General features: G+C 38.1%; 1 long non-coding RNA gene and 1 pseudogene across 1 annotated transcript; one reads left to right on the top strand and one right to left on the bottom strand.

Moving 5' to 3' along the window:
• Nucleotides 1-5,367: 5,367 nt before the first annotated feature.
• LOC139975072 (uncharacterized) lies at nucleotides 5,368-11,765 on the bottom strand. The gene is made up of 5 exons (XR_011795647.1): nucleotides 11,364-11,765; nucleotides 9,729-9,811; nucleotides 8,994-9,156; nucleotides 6,857-6,945; nucleotides 5,368-5,647 (listed from the first exon to the last, which is right to left on the bottom strand). It is a non-coding gene; the product is annotated as an uncharacterized lncRNA (long non-coding RNA).
• Nucleotides 11,766-12,059: 294 nt separating this feature from the next.
• Nucleotides 12,060-12,158, top strand: LOC139975485 (U2 spliceosomal RNA; annotated as a pseudogene).
• Nucleotides 12,159-15,250: the final 3,092 nt, after the last annotated feature.

Here is a 15,250-nt window from a genome sequence, read left to right as displayed (position 1 = left end):
CACAGGGTGGTAGTCTTACTGTCTTTCTTTTTACTTTTTACTTTTTTTGGATCACAATCGCCCCACGTCCTCAAGAGAGATGGGGGTTCAGTGGTTGGAGGGAAGGAGGGAGGGCGGGGGGGGGGGAGGGTGGATGTGATCGTCCTGGTGTAGGTTTCTGTCGTGATTAATTTGGTGATTTTATTACACTTTGCTTCGAAAAGCTGTACCTATAGAAGTTGTAAATGGTTAAGACAAAATCATCAATACCAGAAAAGTGAAATGTTTGTATTATTTAGGTCAATACGTTGGTTTCTAGGATATCCCATCTATTGGGCCTATTTTCTTACCGGACATCGATCTCTGTTGTAATGTTCTTTTTGCTGAATATAAAACTATTGATCTAAATATTAAACGACCTCCCAGCCCCCCCCCCCCCCACCCCTCCGTCTCAAGAGAAATGTGTGATCACGTGGTAAACCACACTATGTTCACCATGTCAGCTAACTACTAATAGGAAATAGTTAGAAATTTCTCCGGTGCAATATATTTATATATATATATATACAGATATATATATATATATACAGATTTATATACAGATATATATATATATATATATATATGGGTGTGTGTGTGTGTGCGTAGTTATTGATTGATATTCATGACGTTAACTGTAATTGATGACTTTTGCAGTTTGGAGTTTCAGTTCCTGGCTGAAAATCCATAAACCTTTTAAAATCAAGCTTTTGTTTCGTTACCAGTTTTGAGTATCAGCTAGACGTATCCGTAGAACGGTATAGAAACAAGCCTTGCTAGAAGTATAACCATATATTTGATAAAACAGAAATCCGTTTTTGACGATTTGGTTATTTATTGTTATCCAGTGTATTGTAAAATGATTTCTCGTTTAATAGGTTTAGTTTACTATATGTAGGACGTATACGGTACTGTTAGTTTACAAAGCGAGCTTACACTGTGGGACCCTTTCTTTTTAACGACGTTATAAAAAGTACAGGGTATTATTCTCCCAGGAGTTACAAATGTCAAGACTTTCGAAGTGTCTATATATCTGATAAAGCAACATAAAAACATGATTTCTTGTAATGACCTTCTGCAAACCCACATAAACATTTTGTGTGTTGCAGTATTGAGACTATAGCATATGCGTAGTCAGTTAAAGGAAATTATGTCGCCTCTTGAACACAACTTTCTGTGTTCATTTAGGTAAATTTACTATTCGAAGATATCTTTTTAATACTTTACTTTCGTCATATGGTGTAAGAGAATTGAAATCACTGTATAGTGTAAAGCTAAACATGGGTTCGTGTGTGATGTAGTATAAATAATAATTATGTGTATTAAAACTTTGAAGGGGTGTGTGTGGGAGGTGGGGGGGGGGGTGTAATGTGAATTGCCCTAAAGCTTGTTGTTGTGGTAGGATTGTGACAGCCGTTAGGTGGTATACCGTACAGAGAGAGAGAGAGAGTTTAAAGTTGATTTCATTGATTTTAACATGTTCAAAGAATTTATCCAAACTTTTTATGTGATGACGTTTATAACTGTGGGAACGCATACACTTCATGTTTAAGTACATGTATGGCCATTACTTGCCAGAAGAAAAAGAAAAACTCCTGTCCATTCGTTATTTTTTTCGAGATTGAAAGCTAGTGGACGTTATGTAAAGGCATTTGACATTTCTATTGCTCTGTAAACAACTCCCCATTTACTTCAAAGTTTTTCGTATTTGTATACGTGTTCTGGCAAATCAGAGAAGTGTTCTTTACTAACCCACTCGAGTGTGTTAAGAGAACGTCACATTTTTTTGACCAAATTGGGTTAATGTTCCGTTTTATTCAAGCATTATGCTGATGAGTTTACATCCGGATGGATGGATTTTGTTCCTGTCTGTGATATATGCCGGGTCGAGAGGGGCGTGCTCTAATTATAACTTACTTAACCACTCACTCTGGTCCACTCACCAAAGAGTATACGGTACAAATATATTAATATGTATGTATTGTATAGGCCTACATTAATGCTACTGTGGACCTATAGTGGCTGACGTCATCACCGGCGGCGTTGCTGGGGAAACCCTTATATATAGGTGACTACAAACTGTTGCTAAGAAGCAGAAAGTGTACTACGTTGAAACGGAGTTCCCTAACAACTCTTTTGTAAAGAAGGATAGGGTGTTGAGTAAAACCTTCAACATAATTTTCTTCAAAAGTTTACAAGCAAACCCGATGCTCACACAACTGCTGGTAGGATGGCCACAAACAAGTGCCAGTGTTTATAATATTTTGACAAAAGAACGTCTATATTGGTCTAAAAAATCACATTTTGACATCAAATTTCCTTAACTAGTCGTCGACGAGGTCAGTACACTGTAAACATAATCTAGTCAAGATGACTAGAGTACATTAGTCCAGACAATGCTTCTATCGACCAATTAATTCTAGTCACTTGACTAACTTTTGGTCCAGTGACCAAATAGTTCTGGTCATATGACTAAGTAAACCTGGTCACATGACCAGTTTTTACTAGTCATTCAATTATGCCTCTATCGACCAGGCTTTAGTCAAGCGACCTAAACGATTAGTCAAGATGTCAGTTGACTAATTCAATTAGTCACATGACCAGTTTTTACTAGTCATTCAATTATGCCTCTATCGACCAGGCTTTAGTCAAGCGACCTAAACGATTAGTCAAGATGTCAATTGACTTATTCAATTAGTCACATGACCAGTTTTTGCTAGTCTTTCAACAATGCTCTATCGACCAGGCTTTTTGTCAAGCGACCTAAATGATTAGTCCAGCAGTCACTTGACTAATCCAGTTAGTCTTGCCCATGGATAAAAGTAGTTTTTCTATACTAGTTTTATATGACCCACCACAGATTCGAACCTGCGACAACTCCCTTATAGGTACAAAGCTGTCTGTTGAGCTAACTGGTGGGAACAATTCTTGGATATAAAACCTGATTGGGCCTTAACCACTGCTAGACCATCAAGCCCTCTCACATGAAAAAAAGAAAGCAAGAATTTCTGTATTAATTTGGAATCACATTTTATATTTTCTCTTAAACACTACATATGCTTCACCTCAATAGTAAGTACAAAAGAGTGTCTGATTTCATCAGTAATTGAAGAACCAGAAAACCCAAAGGTTTAGTGGTTCTGATGCAGATGAGAGTTTATGAAATAAGATAAGTCAGAATTTGTTATTGTTATATACCTGTATTGTACTTATTGCCAGACAACTGAAACCAAACTGAAGCTGATCAGACATAAAGTTGTCAGTTGCACTCATGAATATAAATGAAATTTCAGTTTCCTGTAGCACTACTGTACCAACCTACCAAGTATGAAGGTGATCAGACATATATTTGAAAAAATATCAACATTTTAAGAATTTGATTACAAGCCCCACCCACATATTCATGTACTGGACAACAAAAACAATGAGGTCCATGTAATGATAATGTAGCATATCTACAAGTTATTCAATACATTTACAGTAATTAAATTTATTGTTTTTAAGATTATACATACACTTGCAAACATGCTAAACTGTAGATTACCTGGCCATCGTAAACAAAACCAAAAATTAATGCCTTTATTGATGTACATATAAAGTTGAAAAAAAGTGATATAGTTGACTCTAGGCATTTCACCACCCCACACCCCCTCTCCAGACAAACACATGGGGATCATACGACACAACCCATATCCCCAACCCAGAGCGGAACCCTTACCATCATACCACCTGCAGCCTCACCTACCATCCTACAACCCTGATCCCAACATCACCCTACTCATCTGACAACCCCCCCCCCCACCTGACACCCATCAGATTTTACCAGTTTCACACCTTACTACCAACACATTAATCTACCCCACTCACATAAGATTTCCCTATACTCTATAGGTACATGTACAGTAATACCAGATTATTAAGTTCATTTACTATTTTCACTATAGACTATCCCTTTAATTGTCTGAGCCAGCTATTTATGCAACATACATATACACACATACCCACACGCAAACTTGATCAAAACATACAAACATGCCAACTCATTACAACATACACATATGCCAACTTAATTGCAAAGGTTACTTTTTTTCAGTCCAGTTTAATTTGTCACTGGACTACTCCTTTAATGGCCTGGCTAGCCAATTTCATGGTTTTATAAAGCAAAACAAATATAGATAAGATCAGCAAGCTCCCAGGAACCAGGAAAACATGTCAAACGTGACGAATGACAGGAGTTTAGGAATGAGGGACAACAAATGCTATATGGCCAACAAACACATGAATATTAATGAGGTTACATGTTATTTTCATATGAAAATGTAACTATTATTATCCACCACCAATCAACAAAGTATGGAGATGATCGGTTATACCGTTGCAAAGTTATTGACATTTTAAGAATTTCACTTTAACTGCTGCCTACTCATTAATATTCATGTCATGAACAACAAAAACAATAGGGAACATCTACTAATCATGGAGCATGTACTAGTTCAAAATGACAGTAATTCAACATTTAATTTCTAAGATTTCAGGTTTACAAGCTATTTCTAGCAATTAAGGATTAAGCCCCACCTACTCATGAATATTAATTAGATGAAATTCCATTGTCATGTGACAATGAACCACTTACATCACCATACCAAGTATGAAGCAGATCGGACATACCGTTGCGAAGATATTGACATTTTAAGAATTTTACTTTAAGCCCTACCCACTTATTAATATTCATGTGATGGAGAACAAAAACAATAGGGACCATCCACACATCACCAGTCCAATATGACATTGATCCAATGTGTCGTTGTTGAGATATCGTGTTTACGAGCAAGCTGTCACATCACACACACACATACATGTTTGTGTTTCGTTCAGACCGAGGACCCCATTGTATTTTCCATTGTTCAAATCCACGTACCGTAACATTAACAATACCCCATACAATAGAATTCTTCCGAGGACGTGGTGATTCTTTAGAAATCACAACCGAGGACCTGAAATTGTTTTGTTCAAGTCCTCGGTCAGATAGCAAAACAAACGCACCCTCACACACGCCAACTTGATCGCATAGGTTACTCGGCCTTCGGCATCGTAACCAAAAATAACAACATTTTGTAAGTCAAAACTAACACACGCAACAGCTCAAATGATCATGAAAAAATTTTCAATGACTTATTATTTGCAAGTTAGTTACAGTTTTATAACACCTTAGCCTATTTTGACTCATATATGCTAGTGCAATTGATAGGCAGTATTCTATGTTATAAATGTGATGACAGTTTGAGCCAAAAAAACTGTACAAAAAATGGTAGGTGCCTGGAGCAGTAATTAGGCCATCAATTTTTAGCGATTTGCATGTTTAGTTTCTCCAGAATTTTATTGACTGATTTATCTGCCGGTGTAGTATCATCAACATTCAAAATGATTTTTTTTAAAACTGAAGGGTTTTCTTCAGCAAAGGCTCATATGCCATATTTAGGACATAGAACACTGCCAAATAATTGCACATGGCTGCGAACAAACTTTTCAAAGTAGCTACTTGCAAGGTTTCCACTATCACAGTGTACTCTGGAACACCTTCATCCTCTGTCACCTGGATATAAACTGGCACGTCTGACAAGTCTGTAACCTGCAAAGATATTAAGGTATATGTATTCAATATACAGCGCTTTCCAGTTTCAGAAAATGGGAGGGGTGGCTGATCCACCATGATGGCCATTCGTGACCAACAAACAAATATACTCCACCAACGAAGGAATCAAAATAAATAATTTCTTAAATATTTTTTCAAATCAATTTACAGTACATCGTATTCACTACAAGTAATACTATTTGTGATGATATAAATTATAGCAGAGTATAAATGAAACAACAGAGCTAAATGGTGCACTGGTTCCGTGTATTTTAGAGAGAAATGAATATTTGCCATGAGTTATGACATCTTGTTACAGCTAATTACATCATGGTAGGGATTCATTCCACTAGATGATTTTAATACACTTGGGGCTGATCAGGAAATCCACATTGGGTTATGGTTACTGCAACTACAGATTGAAATCTGTCCAACATTCTGTTCCAGTTATCACATACATACTAGTCTATTCTACCTTTGTGATGATGCCCTTACTATATTTACAGCTATGAACACTCCCAGGTCATACATGTGATATTTAGTTAGGGAATAATGATCAGATGTGTGGGCCTTTGTTGCAGACAGAAGGTTTTCAGGGCCCAAATATTTCAAGGCCCCCCAGAAATAAGGATGCCAAAAAATGCCCCCCCCCCAAAAAAAAGAAAGATGCCCCAACAAATGTTAGGGCAAATTTGTATGAAAACTATCATTTTGAGTGATTTCATAAACTGGCCCATATGGTCTACAGGTGACTTAGGCCCCCAAATCCTAAAAACCAAAAGGAGGCACTACCTAAGTACCACTGTGAAAAATGCTCAACCCTGCACCATAGAATTCATAGGAAAAGAAACATTTTGTGTGATTTCAGGCGGAGTTCAGGAGTTCAAAATGGCCCATATGGCCCATACATGACCTTTGGCCTAAAATTCCAAACACCCCAAAGGAGCACTACCAAAACACTATCGTGACAATTAAACTCTAAGTATTGTGACCATACAATCTGTAGGAAAATATTAATTTTGAGTTATTTCCTGATATAGCCCATATGGCATCAGACCTAAAATTGCTGAATACCCCAAAGGAAACACTACCAGGGCACTATCATGATGAACCCTCGACACTGTAACATACAATATCAGACCACCTCTGATGGCCTTGACCCATAGTTTACATACTGTTGATTTAAATAATACATTGGGTACTTACACTATCCTCATCTGCAAATACAATCATAGCACCCAACTTCTCATTCAGTAGAGTCGGAACTGACAGAATTGCTGCATGCATTCTAGACTCTAAAAGAAAAATCAACAACAGAATGTTAAAGCACTCATAACATCATGACATTTCAGAAGAGTGATATTATGTCATATTTGGTAACATCGATAGGACAAAAATATCACAGATTCACTCATCTGCAGTCCGGAGAGCAATACTCAATACTCAATAAATTGCTTAGGTGATAATATTAAAGTAGAGTACTAAATACATCACAGGTCTTATTTTCAGCAAAGATATTTGTATCATTTGATAAGGTCTAGGCTACTTAGCTAAGTAATATCAAGTATGAGAGCTCAACCCAAGCAAGCATCTTTAAGTTATGCCAATTGTTCAGTTATTTGTCGTGGGCCCCTACTGGCATGGGCCATAAAAAATAATTGCATTGTTTCCAAAAAATTGTTTTTGGAAATTGGAATAGACATTCTATATCCATATCCATAACTTCAAACATGTTATAATAACCTTAATAATAATAAAACGTTTTTATATAGGGCATTCCGTCCAAGACCACAATGCTGCAATGCACTGCACACAGAAAAAATATAATTATACAAAACATTACCCATATTGCAAATATAAATGCTAATTCAGAGTTGATTTTTTAATTTTTTTTTTAATAATCGAATAAATTTTGCAATAATCAAAAGTTCAATTTCCTCTCAAATGTTACCTAAATCTTCCAAAAACATCTATACCCACCCATATCACATACGAGCAGTCAGCCCAATGATTTAATTTGATTTCGGGACAATCAAGGGAAGTCAACAGTCTTGAATATAATTTCAAAATTAGGCCCTATATCCCCTCCACTAAGGGGCCCATGATACTGTACCAATTTCCCTTTGTTGAACACAGACACTTGTTTGTACCAAATGAAGTACTTCACAGCCATAATTTATGCAATCTACCGTCAATACACAGCCTGTCTCGTTATCATCTGAGCACTTGATTGTGTTCATCCATGATCATATCTGGCAGTCTGGGTTATCTGTGGTACAGGGTCTTTCACAGGGTCCATCCTGATCCTTCTTCTACTGAACTTAACTGAACTCTGAGGGGATTCTAGCAGGCAATTTCTAGAATTGTTCAATTTGTTTAAGCATAATAGGCCTCATGCCATACCGGTGTATGTGACAAGGATTTTTCTCCCTGAAAATACAACCCCCCCCCCCCCCAGATTTACTGAAATTGCTTTGATACTTGATTGAGACTCTATTTTATAAGGAACTGCTTGATTTCAGAGAATATGCTGACCACAAATTCAACTTTTCCTGCCAAGAATTAGAAAAGTGATTTAAATCAGTGATTTAAAAAAAAACACTGATTTAAATCAGCATGATTTAAAATCACACAACCCTCTGCTAGTAAGTCTTAACAAGGTCCTAAATTTACATATAGATTTAGCATTTCAAACATGTGGTGGTAGTTGGTTTCAGAGTTTAGCAGCTGCTGAAAAAAGAACTCTCACCGTAAGTAATGGTGCTGACATTTGTACAATAAGTGTTGTAGCAGCATTTGACCTGAGAATATGTACCGGTTCAATGATATTGAGAAGTTTACATAGATAGTATGGAGCAAGTTTCTTTAATATTTTGTAGGTCAAAAGCATTAACTTACACATGATACGCTTCTTCACTTGTAACCAGTGGAGATTTACAAGGATGGGGGTTATGTGTTCACACTTCCTAGATAAGGTAACCAACCTGGCAGCTCGTACAACGCTGGAGATTATTTGGCAGTCCATAAATGAGTCTGTTGCAAGAGTCAAGATGTGAAGAGACAAATGCGTGCACTAGCCTTTTAGTGCTACCACAGTCTGAGTATGTACGGATGCGCCCTATTTTCCTCAGACTGTATGATGCAAGACGACAAACGTTAATGTCTAATGAAGGTGTTTATTTTTCACTACCATACATCTGAATAGTTATACCCCCTTACCAAGACATATTTTGCATCCACCCCTGCCTCAGACTTTGCCCGTAGTCCATTTTGAAGACCCAGCACATACCTGGGTGATGATCACTTGAATAGTGAATTACAGATTGAATTGTTAATAATGTACCTTAACAGGCACCTTCGTCCTTCTCCATGGATGTATCTATGACAGTGGGATGCTTCATCTTCAAAGTGCAGCGGATTATGGCATCTCCATACTTGGAAAGCCCTTCACCAAGTAACTGTGCCATTGTCGTCTTTCCTTCAAGTCGCTTTAATTCAAGTAGTATCTATGGTTAAATGAGATCAATTAGATATTATACAGTACATATGGTGAATTCACCTGAGAAGTTAAGAGATCGCTTAGGACTAACACATATTCGGGATTATGTTCAGAGACGTAGATTGAGATGGTTTAGACATGTCGAAAGGGATGGAAGATGCGAATTGGTAAAGAAGTAGAGAGAGACTACTGTAGCTGGTCAATGTAGGAGCAGTAGGCTCCCCAAGTCTTGGGATGAGGACATGAGGTTTTGTGGAGTGATCTTGCTGATAAAGGTATAGATCGGGCTCTAGCTCAGAATAAAACAAAATGGTTTCTTTTTAAGGGGGAACATCCCCCCCTACAAATTCCCAATAGCGGTATCAGCAAAAAAAGTGTGGGAATCCTGCAATCGCGCTGCTTAGCGCAACACTGTCTTGAATTGATTTTTGAAAAACAAAGTCGTGGTTCGAACAAGTGGTGGGCCTAAAGTGAATATATTCAAATGTCCATAACTTTTGAAACCACAAGATTGAATTTTACTTTTACGCAGACTACTGTATAATAAATAATATCTACAAAGACATATTCATACAGTACCTCTTCATCTTCAAATAGCCAAGGATAGACTTTCTTAACCACTTCGCTAGTAGCATCCTCTTCCACAATTAAACGACGTCTATCTGCCAATGTGATAGACATACAACTTTTGTTATTTGTTCACATCCCTAAAGTTCATGTGCATATTTTGTACAGCATGTGGGTAAACATGTACGGTACGATACCAGTCACAATTCAACTATTTAATCACATCCCATTACTAAAATGTACAGTAGAAATGGAAGTGAAATTACTATGCAGTGATACAGAAGCCTGAATGCATTTGATACCTGTATGGAAAAGAAACGTGCAAACATTAATCAATCCTCTATGGTAGCTACATTTTCATTTGTCAAGTGTACAATGATAACCAAATACATTTATGTTTGAAATTGTAGTATTTCCAAAAAGTTGAATGAAACACCCCATAAAAGATGTCCTATTTTATTTCCAATGGAATTAGGGTTAGCCTAGGGGGATCAACTGCGGTTCACGGTACCACAGGTAAAGCGAGGAATATTCCATCTTGAAAAAAGCCTAGTCCAAGGCTATATGACTCCCTACAAACAGCTACAACAAATTAAACACCCACCCACCTTTGTTCTGAATCGGAACTGTTTTGTACAAACTTAAAAAATAGCAGAAAAAACTGTCGCTAGAATATATAACAAATTTTAGCCAAAAATTCAGGACAAGTCAGTGCAATTGTCCAGAAATATTCCCCCTCTATATTACTGACAACTAGGCCTTTAAATTAGTATGACACAGCTGTGGCAGCAATAGGCTGTTAGATTGCTCCAAGGTCCCCAATGTTTATTTTGGAAGGGGGAGTGTATTCTCCTGTGAATTGTTAACGGGATTGTTGGATAGGATGGTCAGTGGACAAACTGGTAATAAAAGATTGGCGTCATGTTCAGTTGATGTTTTGTATGAAACATAGGCCTAGCCTCTGTATTTTATAAAAAACTATTTAGGGCTAGGCCTGGGGGGGGGGGGCTATAGGGCCCTAGGAATAATCAGCTTATTTAGTGTAACAGTTTCGCACGCAACTACACAATCCCATACACACTATTCTAGTAAATTCATTATCTTAGGGTGACCCTAATTGGAGGCTAATCCTTAACTCAAACCTAATCTAGGTATAAATAATATGGCCTAGGACCTAAGCCTCTAAAGGCTATGTCCCCCCTGAAAGTGCAAGAGAAACACTGCTGTGAATTTATCCCCCTAAAATATTTCAAGAATAATATAGCCAAGGTCCTATCCCCCTAAGGCTAAAGTTTCTAATACAGATTATAAATATTAAGTTTAATTTAGGTTTGTTATTTTGTAAAGAAATTATCCATTGCAAACATGAGAAACGCGTGAATACCGGGGCCACCATGATACGATAAACTGTGCTGTACAACTACTACAACTACAAGGCAGCTTAACGTCATTAGGTTTAACGTTAGGCAATTCGCCTATAGCTACTGCATGATAGGCCTAGCCTAGGACCTAGATCTTAGCTTGTTCGTACACAAGTTGGAATAATCGAAAATACACACTTTATGGTCTAATATACTATATACTTTTTAAGTGACTAACAAACGACACTGGCCGAAGGCCCAAAGAAAACTGGTCTAATATACTAACCTTGCAATGGTTACTGACAATATCACTGGATGATAATATTTTTTTGATTTTTCGTACCGTAACCGTCTGGCTGCTAACTCCCTGCTGTACGTTCCTTGCTCGTCGTGTACGTATGTGTACAATGTACTATAGTTCAGTGCAGTACGCTAGGCCGTACCGTGGCGCTACAATTGTTAATATTTTCCCGCGCTTTTTCATATGACGAATATATCAACCTGATTGACTAGTGAGTTTCGTCCCAGTGTTGACATTTATTGTAGGACCAGATTAAAATAGAACTGTGACCATTATGTTCTGGTCAGGCGACCTTTTGGGTTAGTCGTGAAGGCATCTCTACCAAGATTATGGCGGTATAATCGTTGACTAACGTAAACCAGTCGATATGACTAGACTTTAGCCTCGCTTGACTAGATTGTGTTTAGAGTGTAATAATATTCACGTATGCGTTTTAACCAGTCCTATCGTTTCAAATATGGACCGTTACCATAGGTTGAAGGTCGACCTAATCGTTGTGGTGAGCGTTTCCGCGAAATACATGGATGATACATAGTACTTAATATCATGAGCGCGTATAAATAAACGTAGGCTATATAACTACAGTTACTAACGTTAGTAGGGCATATGAGGTTTGGTGGAGCCTACGCTGCATAGACTATAAAGAATAAGCTACTGGGCTGTAACATTGTAATCATTCTACTAGCTTCTCGGCTTTTTGGCTAAGATCATGTGTAGTATCTGTTCCTTTTCGAGGGGAATGGTGATGCACACCTGACGATGATCACACAGTCACAGTCCCGATGGGGTTGAGAGCGGATCAGTCGTTCGGTAGTTTGGTTTTCGTGCCCAGGTTCTTTCCCGGGCGACTTTTTCTTAAAAAGTATCATTCTACTAGCTATAGCCTACAGTGTAGGTAGTAGTGCTAAAGGCCAGGCAATCGGTAATAACGAGTGTCGCTAATCCTGGGTGAAGTTTTGGGCTGATACTGCTTAGACCATGCAACCCCGAAAATCCAATCGCATTGTAAAAATATGACTGTTCACAGTCACTGTGGTGCAAGGATCCTACCTCATGTGTAGTCTTGAAAATCCTGACGATTCCCATGTCCTCATCAAAATATACTTACAAGCAGTCAATATCGCTTTCACCGAACACAACTGTCAACATTTACAATCTACAGGGCTGATAATACTACTACGACCACAGTAAAACATAACACTATCACCTATGACTATTACAATTTAAGTACAGAGGCAGGGAGCTTCTATAGGATAATATAACAGCTTTGTCGAGGAATGGTCTGAGTAGCATTATCCTCTTATAAGAACGATAGTGTTCATTGTAATACAACCACTGTGACACAAAGGGGTTTTGTAACGACATCACAATATATCTATATATATATATATTTAATATATATATATTTCAAGGGCGTAGGAACCGGGGGGCTGGGGGGCGCCAGCCCCCCCAGTGAAAAATGTGGAGGGGCGGAAGTATCATTCCGCCCCCCCCGGTTCGCAGGTCAGAAAACCCCTTTTTCATTTCCAAATGAGAAAAAAAATCTCATTTGGAGCACCAAATTGCATCTAAGGCCAGTTGAAAATACAAAATTAAGTTTACAAAATGGGTGTTGAAGTGTACTATATTGCACCAAATTGCATCTGAGGCCACCTGGAAATGCAAAAGATTCCAAAGGGGAGGGGGACACCCCCTCCCCTTAGACCCCTCCCCCAGGCCGGCCATCAGTCTTCAGCCCCCCCCCCCCCCACTCAAAAGTACCTTCCTACGCCACTGATATATTTAATATGTATATGATATTTGTTTTGTGATGTCGATGGCAATTTCTATGATGTGCATGAAAGGTAACTTACGGTGTCGATGACTTCTGTTTTCGATGACCACGATTTTTAATTAATATATTTTTATCAATTTCTCTGGACGGAAGGCAGTTATAATTTACAAAAGTAAACAGCTATATATGCATGTGTATCATGGAAGATGGTACTGGTTGGGGTAGGGTGGGAGGTGGTCAAATTGTGCTTTAAGCACCAGACTGGAGGATGAGGCAATTAACAGCTTTAGGCTGATTTTTATTCGATTTACCGCTTGCATGACGATTTCAGATACAGAACACTGTGAAGTGTTCCTAAAGATAAATCTCACCTTATACTTTGTCCAGTCAAACATCTAACCAGAGACCTTCCATGCATACTGTATTGCATATTGCATATTGTATGTTTCCTTGCTTCTGATGCCACCGCCTTCACCTACGGGACCAAAGCCTAAGAATTATATATAGAAGAACGATGTCGGTGAGGCCTGGCGACGACGACTGCCGGTTTACTGTTCACGGTTGGCGGTTTAACTATTGGCGGTTGGGTAATGATAAAAACGACATATATTTAATGACGTAAGTAACCATGCATGTAGACGCCGGCGTCCTCCAATGTCAGCAGTTTAGCTTTGCTCTTACTACTGAGAAAAGAACCTCATACTGTACGACTCGACACCTATGATGAGAGACATATATTAGATATAAAGATAAACACAAAGCAATCATTAAGTCGACAATATTAACTTGAGAAATCTTTAGGCTGTAGTTATACTACTTAGAGAAAAAGGTGCCGGATAAAATTTCTCTCGAGGATTTAAAATCTATAAAATGATGATAAGAACGGCGACATGATATCCAATTTGTTTAAAACTCGTGGCATTAGATATTTTCCCTGGAGATTTCAGGCTATAACTGATTATTAATATTTTAATTCTACTCTGTGAAATAAGGGTTTTTTATGATTTTGTTTTTGATCTCATTCCAATGATGTGAATTGTTTTCCCTGGAGAGCATCATTTTACTGATATGAAATTTCGATTGTGACATATAGCGACATTTAGTGTTACTGACTAAATATCTACTCATTGATACATTGCGTACTAGACTTTACTCTTATTGAATATTATAGTTTCATTACTGTATCAAGAATAATTCTATTAAAGCTGTCACAAAGTTTCAAATATATGTATTATCAAGGTTGAAAACAGTCTTATATGAAATTATGTCCCCCACATTTTACCGCGATGAAGTAAGTAACGCAAAAAGCATCCACTAAGAGAAATACTATACAGCTACTTAAAATTCTTCAAGATACTCGCGTACTCATCCTCGGGACTTCGAACTTGTACTCTTTGTACACGTTATCGTAGACACTTAAAATAAGAAACAAGTATACACGTACTCATATTACTTATATCAGTGACTTTGTACTCGTGCGCAACTCGAAACATAGATCTAGTATTTATCTTAATTATAGTCGCACAAAGTGAGAATCAAGTATGGTACTTGTGATCGTATTAATGATGTGCCTCCGCCTCGTATTCATACTCAGGGCTATTATACTCGAACCCGGGGCATTATTATCATACTCAGGGATTAGTCTCGTACCCCGGGGAATTATTCTCGTACTCGGGAATTATTCTCGTACTCGGGGCATTATCCTCGTACTCGGGGCATTAATTTGGTACTCTGAGCATTATTCTCGTACTCGGGGCATTTTTCTCGTACTCGGGGTATTATACTCATACTCGGGGCATTATTCTCGTACTCGGGGCATTATTCTCGTACTCGTGGCATTATGCTCGTTCTCGCAACATTATTCTCGTACTCGGGGCAATATTCTCGTACTCGGGGCATTATTCTCGTACTCGGGGCATTATTCTCGTACTCGGGGCATTATTCTCGTTCTCGGGGCATTATTCTCCTACTCGGGATATTATATTCGTACTCGGGGCATTATTCTCGTACTCGGGTCATTATTCTCTTACTTGGGGCATTATTCTCGTACTCGGGTATTATTCACGTACTCGGGGCATTATTCTCGTACTCGTGGCAT

This window comes from Apostichopus japonicus, chromosome 10 (assembly GCF_037975245.1).
Source record: "Apostichopus japonicus isolate 1M-3 chromosome 10, ASM3797524v1, whole genome shotgun sequence".
NCBI classification, from domain to species: Eukaryota; Metazoa; Echinodermata; class Holothuroidea; order Aspidochirotida; family Stichopodidae; genus Apostichopus; species Apostichopus japonicus.
The sequence above is the reverse complement of the archived record's forward strand: the minus strand, read 5'-3'. Positions and strand labels throughout refer to the sequence as shown.